This window comes from Magnolia sinica, chromosome 8, assembly GCF_029962835.1.
Source record: "Magnolia sinica isolate HGM2019 chromosome 8, MsV1, whole genome shotgun sequence".
Classification (NCBI taxonomy): Eukaryota; Viridiplantae; Streptophyta; class Magnoliopsida; order Magnoliales; family Magnoliaceae; genus Magnolia; species Magnolia sinica.
In genome coordinates, this window is record NC_080580.1 from 56,479,714 (window position 1) to 56,490,804 (window position 11,091).

Sequence of the window (11,091 nt, forward strand, 5' to 3'; positions counted from 1 at the left end):
GATATAAATGGGGAAAATTATGCAATATTTGAGTCTCAACACACCCCCCAACTAGCATTTTGGTAGTCCCAAGCAAAATAAGTGAAAAAAATAAAAATAAGAATAAAAACTAATTCTAGAAACAAAATTAAAACGAAAATAAAAATTCTAACTACCCCACTTTTGCAGGAAATCTCGAATGCATTTAGCATATGCAACAAGCCTTTAAAACCCTAGGTTTCCCCTAGTGGACGAGTTATAGTCTCATGAGGGTTTCAAGAAATGTTACCCACAAACATTGAAAACATGAAAAATAGTTCAACACTCAGAAATTTATACAATTATGCCTCCATTCATCATATGAATTCTAAAACAAAACAATACTTACCCTAAGTCTGAAGTTAGTTAGAATCTCAATTTCCTAATCCATTACATCCTTAAGTTCAGAGACCTAATCAAAATTTAAAATAGTTATGATCCAATATACTTAGGTGCTCGGTGACACTAGTTTAACTTTGAAAAATATACATGTTCCCTATCCCACCTTTTAATCATCCCAAGAATATGAAATCTCTAGTTATTTCATTTCCTTCATGTCACTTCTTCTTTTATCATCATATCCTCATTATTACAGACCACCTTTAAATGAAGATTCCCACCGGGTTTACTTCATAACCTGCATAACCTAAGGTATCGTATTTGTAATGGTAACAACACTAGATACTTAGGTGTCCTTACTCCGGATTACTGACACAATTGTTATGGTCATTAAATTTTTTTCTCTTAAAAAAAAACATATATCAATGGTACTAGTTCATTCAACTTTGTTTGAATAAAAATTTGTTATTCTAGTTCACATATCATATTCCTCACTTAGTTAGATAGGGTGTGTTGTGAATTCAGTACATCAAATTACAACTCACTTTAAACTTGTGATTAGATAATCGAACTCAAGTCTATAATTTTCATTTATCAGAATTCTGGCTACTATTAAACTAGAAGAAGTATTAACTTTGCCTTTGGAATTTACATAAAATCATGTTCACATTCTTATATATATAAATTTTATTTTTAAAATGTTGAATAAATTTCCCATAAACCTTTAAAAAAAAATAAAAAATAAAAAATAAAAAGAAGAAAAAGAAGCCTCACATGAATGACTATCCAGACCCCCTAATCTAAAATCTACATTGTCCCCAATGTAATGATATATGTAATGCAGAGAATAATAAAAAAGGGTAGATATTACCTGCCATGAAGAAACGCACATGCTAAATGTCACAAAAAAAATGAATATTATACAAATCCTACACAAATGCTCTGTTAGATCAGGAGCATAAATCTAAATATTATACAAATCCTATACAAATGCTCATGAAGAGGGACGAACTCCTCTCCCAAATAAAAGTTTTTTACATAAGGCTTCAATCTCTAACCATTAACCTTGTACACATTATCATTACGTGGATTCTCAATTTCAACAGCCCCATGAATATATACATTCTTCACAATGAAGGGGCCTGTCCATCTTGATCTTAATTTTTTCAAAAAGAACTGGAGACGGGAATTGTACAATAGGACTTTTGCTGAGGTTCAAAATTTTTTCTCAGGATGTTATTGTCATGAAAAGCTTTGGTACTCTCTTTCTAGATTTTAGAATTTTCATAGGAGCCTCTCCTCAGCTCCTCTAATTAATTCAACTCTAATTTCTTTTGTCCACTTGCTTCATCTATATCAAAGTTTAATTTCTTTATTGCCCAATATACTCTATGTTTCAATTCCATAGGCAAGTGACAAGTCTTCCCATACACCAATCTATATGGGGACATTCCAATCGGGGTCTTATAAGCAGTCCTATAAGCCTATAAAGCATCGGATAGTCTGAGGGACCAATCCTTCCTATATGTCCTTATATTTTTCTCCAAAATGTGTTTAATTTTTCGGTTAGAATTTTTAGCTTGCTCACTCATTTATGGGTGGTATGGGGTGCTCACTTTATGCTTGATGTCATATTTCTTCATCAAAGCCTCAAATGTCTTATTGCAAAAGTAAGACCCGTCATCACTAACTATGGCCTTTGGAGTTCCAAATTTAGAAAAATTATTTTCCTTAAGAAATCGTATGACCACTTTGTTGTCATTAGTTTTAATTGGAACTGCCTCAATCCACTTTGAAACATAGTTCACACCAACCAATATATGAAGAAATCCAAAAGAAGATGGAAATGGGCCCATAAAATCAATACCCCGACAATAAAAAATCTTCAAGGGTAAATTTGGGGATAAAGGCATCATATTGCGCCGGGACACTCTTCCCAACCTTTAACATCTATCATAAGCAACACAGAAAATATGTGTGTCTTTAAACATGGTGGGCCAGTAAAAACTACACTGTAGGATTTTTGTAGTGGTTTTCTTAGCAAAAAAATGGCCACCACATGCTTCCGTATGGCAAAAGGAAATAACACTCTAAACTTCATCCTCTGGGACACAACATCTAAAAATATGATCAGTCCCATATGTATATAAATACGGATCATCCCAAAAGAAGTTCCTAACCTCGGTTTCAAAACGCTTCCTATCTTGTGACTTCCAATGATATAGCATTTTTCCCATTACAAGATAGTTTACTATATCCGCATACCAAGGCAATTTGGAGATTGCAAATTATTATTCATCAAAGAAAGTATCTTGGATATGCATCTCCTCAGTGGAATCATCTAACACCAATCTGAAAAGGCGATCAGCCACTACGTTTTCTACTCCTTTCTTATCTTTTATCTCTAAGTCAAATTCTTGGAGTAGGAGGATCCATCTCAAAAGTCTTGGCTTTGTATCCTTCTAAGATAGCTAATATTTCAGAGCCAAGTGGTCTATGAAAATGACCACTTTGGATCCCAGTAAGTACGACCTAAACTTATCCAAAGCAAAAACTACTGCAAGTAACTCCTTTTCAGTTATTAAGTAGTTCACTTGGGACGAGTTTAGAGTTTTACTCACATAATGAATAACGTAGGCCATTTATCTTTCCTTTGGCCCAAAATAGCCCCTATGGCATAATCACTTGCATCGCACATTAGTTCAAAAGGAAGTGTCCAATCTGGTTGACGCATAATAGGTGAAGTGGTAAGGGATAATTTAATTTTATCAAAGGCACTTGCACACTCATCTGTCCACTTAAATGAGACATCCTTTTAGAGAAGATTAGTCAAGGGTCTAGTAATGGCACAAAAGTCCTTGATGAATCTTCTATAGAAATCGGCGTGCCCTAGAAGTGATCTAATATCTCTAACAGTTTAGGGGATAGGTAAATTAGAAATAATGTCAAGTTTTAAGCGATCTACCTCGATTCCATTTTTGGAGATAACATGGCTCAAAACAATTTCCTTTTGAACCAATTTAAGATAAGGTGTTTCTCTTCACACCTAGATAAGACAAGAGATAAATTGTTGATGCATTCCTCAAAACTACTCCCAAATACAGAGAAGTCGTCCATGAAAACCTCAAGGAACTTTCCAACCATATTTGAAAAAATACTTAACATACACCGTTGGAAAGTTGCTTGGGTGTTACACAATCCAAATGAAATCCATTTGAAAGCAAACGTGCCAAATGGACAAGTGAACGTAGTTTTCTCTTGGTCTGCTAGAGCTATCTCTATTTGATTATATCCGGAATATCCATCAAGAAAACTATAGAAGGAGTGACCTGCTACCCTCTTTAAAACTTGATCAATGAATGGTAGAGGGAAATGGTCCTTCTTTGCGACTGTATTCAATTTTCTATAGTCAATGTAAAGACGCCAACCAGTGGTGACGCATGTTGGTATGAGTTTATTATTAGAATTTTGCACAATAGTTATTTCAGATTTCTTTGAGACTACTTGAGTTGGACTCATCCAAAAACTATCGGACATTAGGTAGATGATTCCCACATCTAACAATTCGAACACCTCATTTTCTACAACTTTCATCATGTTTAGATTGAGATGCCTTTGAGGTTGTCTAATTGGTTTGTCATCCTCTTCGAGGTGGATCCAATGGGTGCATATGGAAGGGCTTTTACCCTTGATGTCAGAAATGGTCCAGCCCAAGGCTCCTTTATGGTCCCTTAAAACATTCAACAATTTAATCTCTTGATCCTTGTTTTAAAATGAAGAAATCACCACAGGATAACTTTTACTTTCACCTAAGTATACATACTTAAGCTCATTTGGTAGTGGTTTTAAATCAAGCTTTTGAGCATTGGTTGGTGATGGCAGAGGTCATGAGTCCTCGATAGATAAGATTTGAATGCACGGTCTCCATTGGTACACACCAAGGTCGTAGGTGGTAGTGCTCTCATTATCATCATAAAATTCAGCAAGCACTTTTTCTAAATCAGAATTTTTCAAGTCCGTAAAGACTTTAATCAATTCCTTAGTCAGACTAGGTTCCAATTCCTCTTCTTCTATTAAGCAGTCCATGAAATTCAGCTCATGGATCTCATTATTGTTAATGGGCTACTTACATAGATTGAAAATATTTAGCTCTAGAGTCATATTACCAAAAGACAAGTTCATCATTCCATTCCTGCAATGTATAAATGCATTTGAAGTTGCTAGGAATGGGTGGCCTAAAATGATGGAAACTTGAGCGCTAACCTTTACACAAGGCTCAATGTTTAGTACAATAAAATCCACAGGGAAGTAGAATTTCTCTACTTAGACTTGCACGTCCTCTAAAATTCTCCTTGGTACCTTAATGGAACGGTCAGCGAGTTGGAGTGTAATCGTAGTTAGTTTAAGCTCGCCTAACCGCATTTGTTGGTAAACCGAATAAGGTACTAAGTTGACACTTACACCTAAATCTAACAAAGCATGCTCAATTTAGAAATTCTCAATAATAAAAGGAATAGTGGGACTTCCTGGGTCTTTATATTTGGGTACAGCCCTTTGTTGAATGATAGCACTCACTTTCTCAGTAAGGAAGGCCTTTTTGTACACATTTAATTTCCTCTTTATAGTGCATAACTCCTTGAGATATTTAGCATATAATGGAATTTGTCTTATGGCATCAAGCAGAGGAATATTGACAATAAATTTTTGGAGTACATCTAACACCTCTTAACATTTCATGGGGACAGTTGGGTTCCGAAGTCTAGATGGGAATGGAACTGGAGTTCATATGACTTAGTCACTTTATCCTTTTGTTGTTGCGGCTCTTGAACCAAAGCCAGTTCATCATTCTCTTGAGATAGTGGCACATCCTCTGGTATTTCTACCAGTTGCATTATCTTGTTATTGACCTCTTTTCCACTTCTCAAGGTAATGATGGCCTTAGCTTGTTCATGATGTAGCTTGCTTGGATTTGAGTCTCCAATGAAATGTGTATTTCTAGGGTTTGGCACAGGTTGAGAAGGAAGGGTGCCTTTTTCCCTAGCATTTAATTGTCAATCCTAGCCACGACCATCTTTAATTCCTAATTTGATTGGATTAGAGACTAATTCATTTGAGCTTGAGAGTTCATGAATGCGGTCAATGCATCCTCCACAGATGATCGCTTTGGTGGGGGCACATATGGTGCATTGTTAGGTACCCCAAAGAAGTTATTTTGTGGAGGGCCTTGAGGTGCATTGGGCGCATTAATTTGTGGCCCATTCCTCCAACTAAGATTAGGATGGTTACGCCAATTTGGATTGTATGTTTTTTCCATTGGTTGCATAACTGACCTTTGGTAGTTATTTATAGCATTTGCTTGCCCATGCTCATGCGTGATATTTTGTACAACTGGGATTATTGGACAATCCTTTGTGTCATGGTCTGTACCACCACAAATGGTACAAAAATTACCCAAGGAAGTGTTGTCTTTAACCATATCAACCTTCCTAATTTCCAAGACTTCGACCTTTCTAGCCAATGCAGCGAATTTTGCATTAAGGTCGTCTTCCTCCCTTAGGACATACATCCCCGCTTTCTCTCTAGGAATGGGACTAGTTTGATCTGGTTTAGTAGAGAGATCCCATGTCTGAGTATTCTCTACTAATATGTCTAGAAAATCCCAAGCCTCATTATGATCTTTGTCGAGAAAGGTTCCACCACACATCATCTCTATGAACTGACGGGTATCCATGTTGAGCCCCTTTCGGAACGCATCAATCAAGTGTCATAGTTCATAACTATGATGTGGGCAAGTGAGTAAAAGGTCTTTGAAGCGCTCCCAAGCTTGAAAAAATAGTTCATTCCCCTTTTGGGAGAACGACATGATTTCCTGTTTCAGTGAATTTGTTTTGTGCTCGGGAAATAATTTTGTTCAAAAACTCTCTACTTAAGGCTTTTCATGTAATGATGGTATAAGGTCTTAAAAAGTTACGCCATACTTTGGCCTGATCCTTTAGAAAAAAATGAGAACAGCCTAAGTTTGAGTACATCCCTATTACCATTATTTATTTATAATGTTGCAATTACTTCCTCAAAGTCCCTGAGGTGCAAGTAGGGGCTTTCAGAATCCAAGCCATGAAATTTAGGAATCAATTGAATCACACCTGGTTTAAAATCAATGTTCCCTGTGTGAGCAAGGAACACAATGCAAGATGGTAAAGTTGATCTCTCAGGGTGTAGATGTTCACATAAAGTCCGTGGTTGGTGTAATACATTCTTATGAACTTCATTCTCATCCTCAACAAGAGGATTACATTGATTTTCTCTGTTTATAGTTGGATCTGGCATATTGGGATTTACATTATCAACTGGGTCTGCCATGGAATCCAAGTGGTGTTGACTGCCTCTCCTAAATGAATGATCAAGGCCTGGAACTAGTCCACCTTCAAAGGAGAGTCGATTATTTTGATCCCTACTCCAACAGGACATAAACTATCCACACCTCACAACAAATACCATTAATTCAAATAGCAAGTATAATACTTAAAATAAAAATAGAAACTTAACCAACAACCCAGGCAGTAGAGCCGACCATAGGGGTTCAATCCACAAAACAAAAACTTAACCAACAACCCAGGTGGCAGAGCCGACCATGAGGGTTCAATCCACAAAGTAAAATAAATCAACAACCCAGGCTGCAGAGCCAACCATAAGGGTTCAATCCACAAAGTAAAATAAATCAACAACCCAGGCGACAGAGCCAACCATAAGGGTTTAATCCACAAAGTAAAATAAATCAACAACCCAGGCGGCAGAGCCAACCATAAGGGTTCAAAAGATAAAGCAAAATTAAAAAATAAATCAATGAAAATAAAACTAATGCGGAAATTAAATTACGTTAATCTGGAAAATAGATTCGGCGGATGATCTTTGGAATCAAACAGCAACTGTAGGACAACTATAGCACTTGGGTGATAAAATCCCAAGCAAGGTAACCTTATGTCACAGTTAGTGCTTGAAAGACCCAACTGAATTTACTTTCAAAGAAAAACAGAAAATCTACAGAAATTTTGGAGGGTTTAAAAGATAACTTACCTTAGAAAAGAACTTACCTTAGCTATCTTGCACAGATCTAATCTATCTCAGTCTCCCCGGCAATGGTGCCAAAAACTTGATTGCTTGCCTCCAAGTGTAGAGGTTCGTAAGTAATATCCCGTGAATATAGGGTCGATCTCATAGGGAGATGAATTGCGAGAATGAGAAAATCAAATGCAAAATAAACTAAGTAATAAAAACTAAACTGATGATTTGATTTTGGGAGTTTTGAATAGATATAATTCAATTGAATTAAAACAACACCCAAGCCTCAAATTCCACACATAGGTTAATGTTCCAAAATCATGATGACTTGGATAACACAACTAGGATCCGAGCACTATGGTCGGCCTAATCAAAAAATAAAACAATTTAAACATTTTAAATAAATGATATAAAAGATTAGAAAATCATGGATTTGTACCATTGATATATATTCTTAAGCGCCAGTTATTTTAAGAATTCAATATCCATGAGATAATGAATATCAAAGAAATGTAGCAGGTTGAGAACCTCTCCTATCTAGGAAATCTAATTGATCCAGGGTAAGCCTATCCATCAATGTGGATCGCATATGATGGAAACATATGGATCTCACATGAGGATAAAAAAACTAAACCTAAACAATTGATAACATGCATTCACCATTCTTCTCATCATTAAAACAATCAATCATCAAAACTATGAAAACATGAAACCAATGTGCTTCCCTTCTAGCTTAGGTTAGAGAGAACTTAGAAAAACATAATTAAATTGCAAAATAGAAAAGTAACAAGAAAGAAATAAATACAAATAGAAAAGATCTAAAAGAAAAAAATAATTTATAAAACTTTAATAACATTAAAAACTCTCTAAAAACCCTAAATCTTGTTCTTGAATGCTTTGAATGATGCTTTGGAATGCCCTGGGAAGCCATATTTATAAGTAGGGAACTCCAACTTTCGCACCTAGTTGGAAAACTCTAGAAACTGTCTCAAATTTATGCAGTTTGCTAAAATAGACTTCTCTCTACGCAGTTTCACAAAATGACCTAGAGTTCCAGAATATACTTTTTCAAGATGATTTCAGGATTCTTTTTCTTCACATCAAATCTTTGACTCTCTTCATTCCTCACTTGATTTTCTTAGATCTTTGGCATGTGAATTCTTCAATCTTGGTCTCTAAAGATCCATCCCTTGCCTTAGTGATTCTTGAGCATTAAATCCATGCTTTTAGTACCCTTTTCAATCCAAGCTCTTAAATTCACCTTGCAATACAAATATGAGTAAAATAGAACATTAAGTTAATTCATGTTCATAAAACCAAGATATAAATGGAAAAAGTTATGCAATATTTTAGTCTCAACATTATGCTCTAAATAGTCGAGCATATCGTGTTCTTAACAAAAGAACAGGGGTGATTCAGGAATCTATTAATGTCATGATTAACGATCACCTGATCACACCCACTCCAAGCCAAGATGATGACGAAGTTAAAATTATAAACAAACCTGATTCTCTATCTAAATTAGTTAATACTGAATTGAGATTACTCAAAGACCATCTGACTGATCAGATATTAGGTAACCCTCATACTGGTGTTCAAATAAGAAGACAGTTAAAAAACATCCGTAATTACTTCTACTTCATTTCTCAAATTGAACCGGCAAATGTAAAAGAAGCACTTGCTGATGAAAGTTGGATATTAGTTATGCAAGAAGAGTTAAATCAATTTATCAGAAATGATGTTTGGTACTTGGTTCCTAGACCTTCTGATAAATATATAATCAAAACCAAATGAATTTTTAAGAACAAATCTGATGAAATGGAGAATATCATTAGAAATAAGGCATGACTGGTTGTACAAGGTTACACTCATATAAAAGGAATTGACTATGATGAAACCTTTGCCCCAGTTGCACGCCTTGAATCCATTAGATTATTCATTTCAATTGCTTGCTATAAGAAATTCAAAATATATCAAATGGATGTCAAAAGTGCATTTTTAAATGGTGATCTACATGAAGAAGTATATGTTGAACAACCTAAGGGTTTTGAGGACTTTAAACTTTCAGATCATGTGTACCATCTTAAAAGGGCACTTTATGGTTTGAAACAAGCTCCCAAGGCATGGTACGAAAAGTTGACTAAATTCTTACTTAGTTACAACTTTATCATGAGAAGTGTTGATAAAACCTTATTCGTCAAGAAATATAATGAACATATATTAATAGTACAGATCTATATTGACGATATTATTTACGAATCTACATGCACTAACTTGTCCATTGAGTTTGTAGATCTGATGAAATCCAAGTTTGAAATGAGTATGGTTGCAGAACTAAATTACTTTCTTGGATTACAAGTAAAACAACAGGAAGATGGTATATTCATCTTACAAACCAAATATTCCTTGACTCTTGTAAAGATATTTGAGTTTGAGAATAGGAAAAAGTTTGATACTCCTATGAGTACAACTTTCAAACTTTCTAATGATGAAGCAGGTAAAAGTATAGACTCTCATTTATATCGGAGTATGATTGGTAGTCTTCTATGCTTAACTGCTAGTAGACCTGATATTGCTTTAATTTAGTGTTGGAATATGTGCTAGATATCAATCTGATCTTAAGGAATCACATCTAATTATTGTCAAACGGATAATCAGATATATCGCAAGTACTACTAACTTAGGTCTATGGTATCCCCATGATACAACTATACAACTTGTCAGATATACCGATGTAGATTGGGTAGGCAATATCGACGATAGAAAATCTACCAGTGGTGGATGTTTCTACGTTAGGAATTGTTTAGTTTCCTGGCTCAACAAGAAATAAAATTTTGAATCACTCTCAATAGCTAAAGCTGAATATATCGCAGCTGGTAATGCTAGCACCCAGCTGATCTGGATGAAAAGGGTGTTAGCTGACTATGAGATTGCACAAGATACAATGACATTATATTGTGATAACTCAAGCGCAATTAATATTTCAAAAAATCCTATTCAACATTCTCATACGAAACATATCGACATTCGATATCATTTTATTCGAGAATTAGTTGAGGACAAGAGTATTTCATTAGAATATATTTAAACCGAAAATTAGCTTGCTAACATAATGACCAAACTGCTCGACATGAATAGATATTCCATATTAAATCAACTAAAGCATGATTATTTAATTTTGCAATAAGTCTTCAACTGAGTAGACAAGCTTAGTTGATTTATATGATGATTGGAATTCTATATACAAAGTTTGATGTATTTTATTTTTATACGATGTATACTATGAGAATGTGAAAAGTGGATTGAATGAAAAAAGAAATGTTATAAAGAAGCATTCGTTCATTATTTACCTAACACCTTTGAATTTAGGATCTAAGTTTCTATACTAAGTGTCGAGTTTTGGAGCATTGCATCCTTTCTTTGAGTGTCAGATAAGGTCTCATCATCAAATGTCACACGTAATAGTGATTGTCGTGAACTGCCCTATGGATTCTTCGTCAATGGGTCAAATGCTTTGAGAGGATATCTAGCCTGCTGTATATGAGAACCAACATCAATCCCTTGTGGCACAGCCTCCTCCACTACATGTTGCTCTAGTCACCCATCTAAAGTGTCCAAGTCACCTAATTTAACTCACTCATAAAGTGAGACCCCTGTATCCTCTTTAACATTAAT

The 11,091-nt window shown here is 35.1% G+C and overlaps 1 non-coding gene across 1 annotated transcript; it reads left to right on the plus strand.

Moving 5' to 3' along the window:
* The first annotated feature begins 6,131 nt into the window (after window positions 1–6,131).
* Window positions 6,132–6,238, plus strand: LOC131254506 (small nucleolar RNA R71). Its single transcript, XR_009175618.1, has one exon. It is a non-coding gene; the product is annotated as a small nucleolar RNA R71 (small nucleolar RNA).
* Window positions 6,239–11,091: the final 4,853 nt, after the last annotated feature.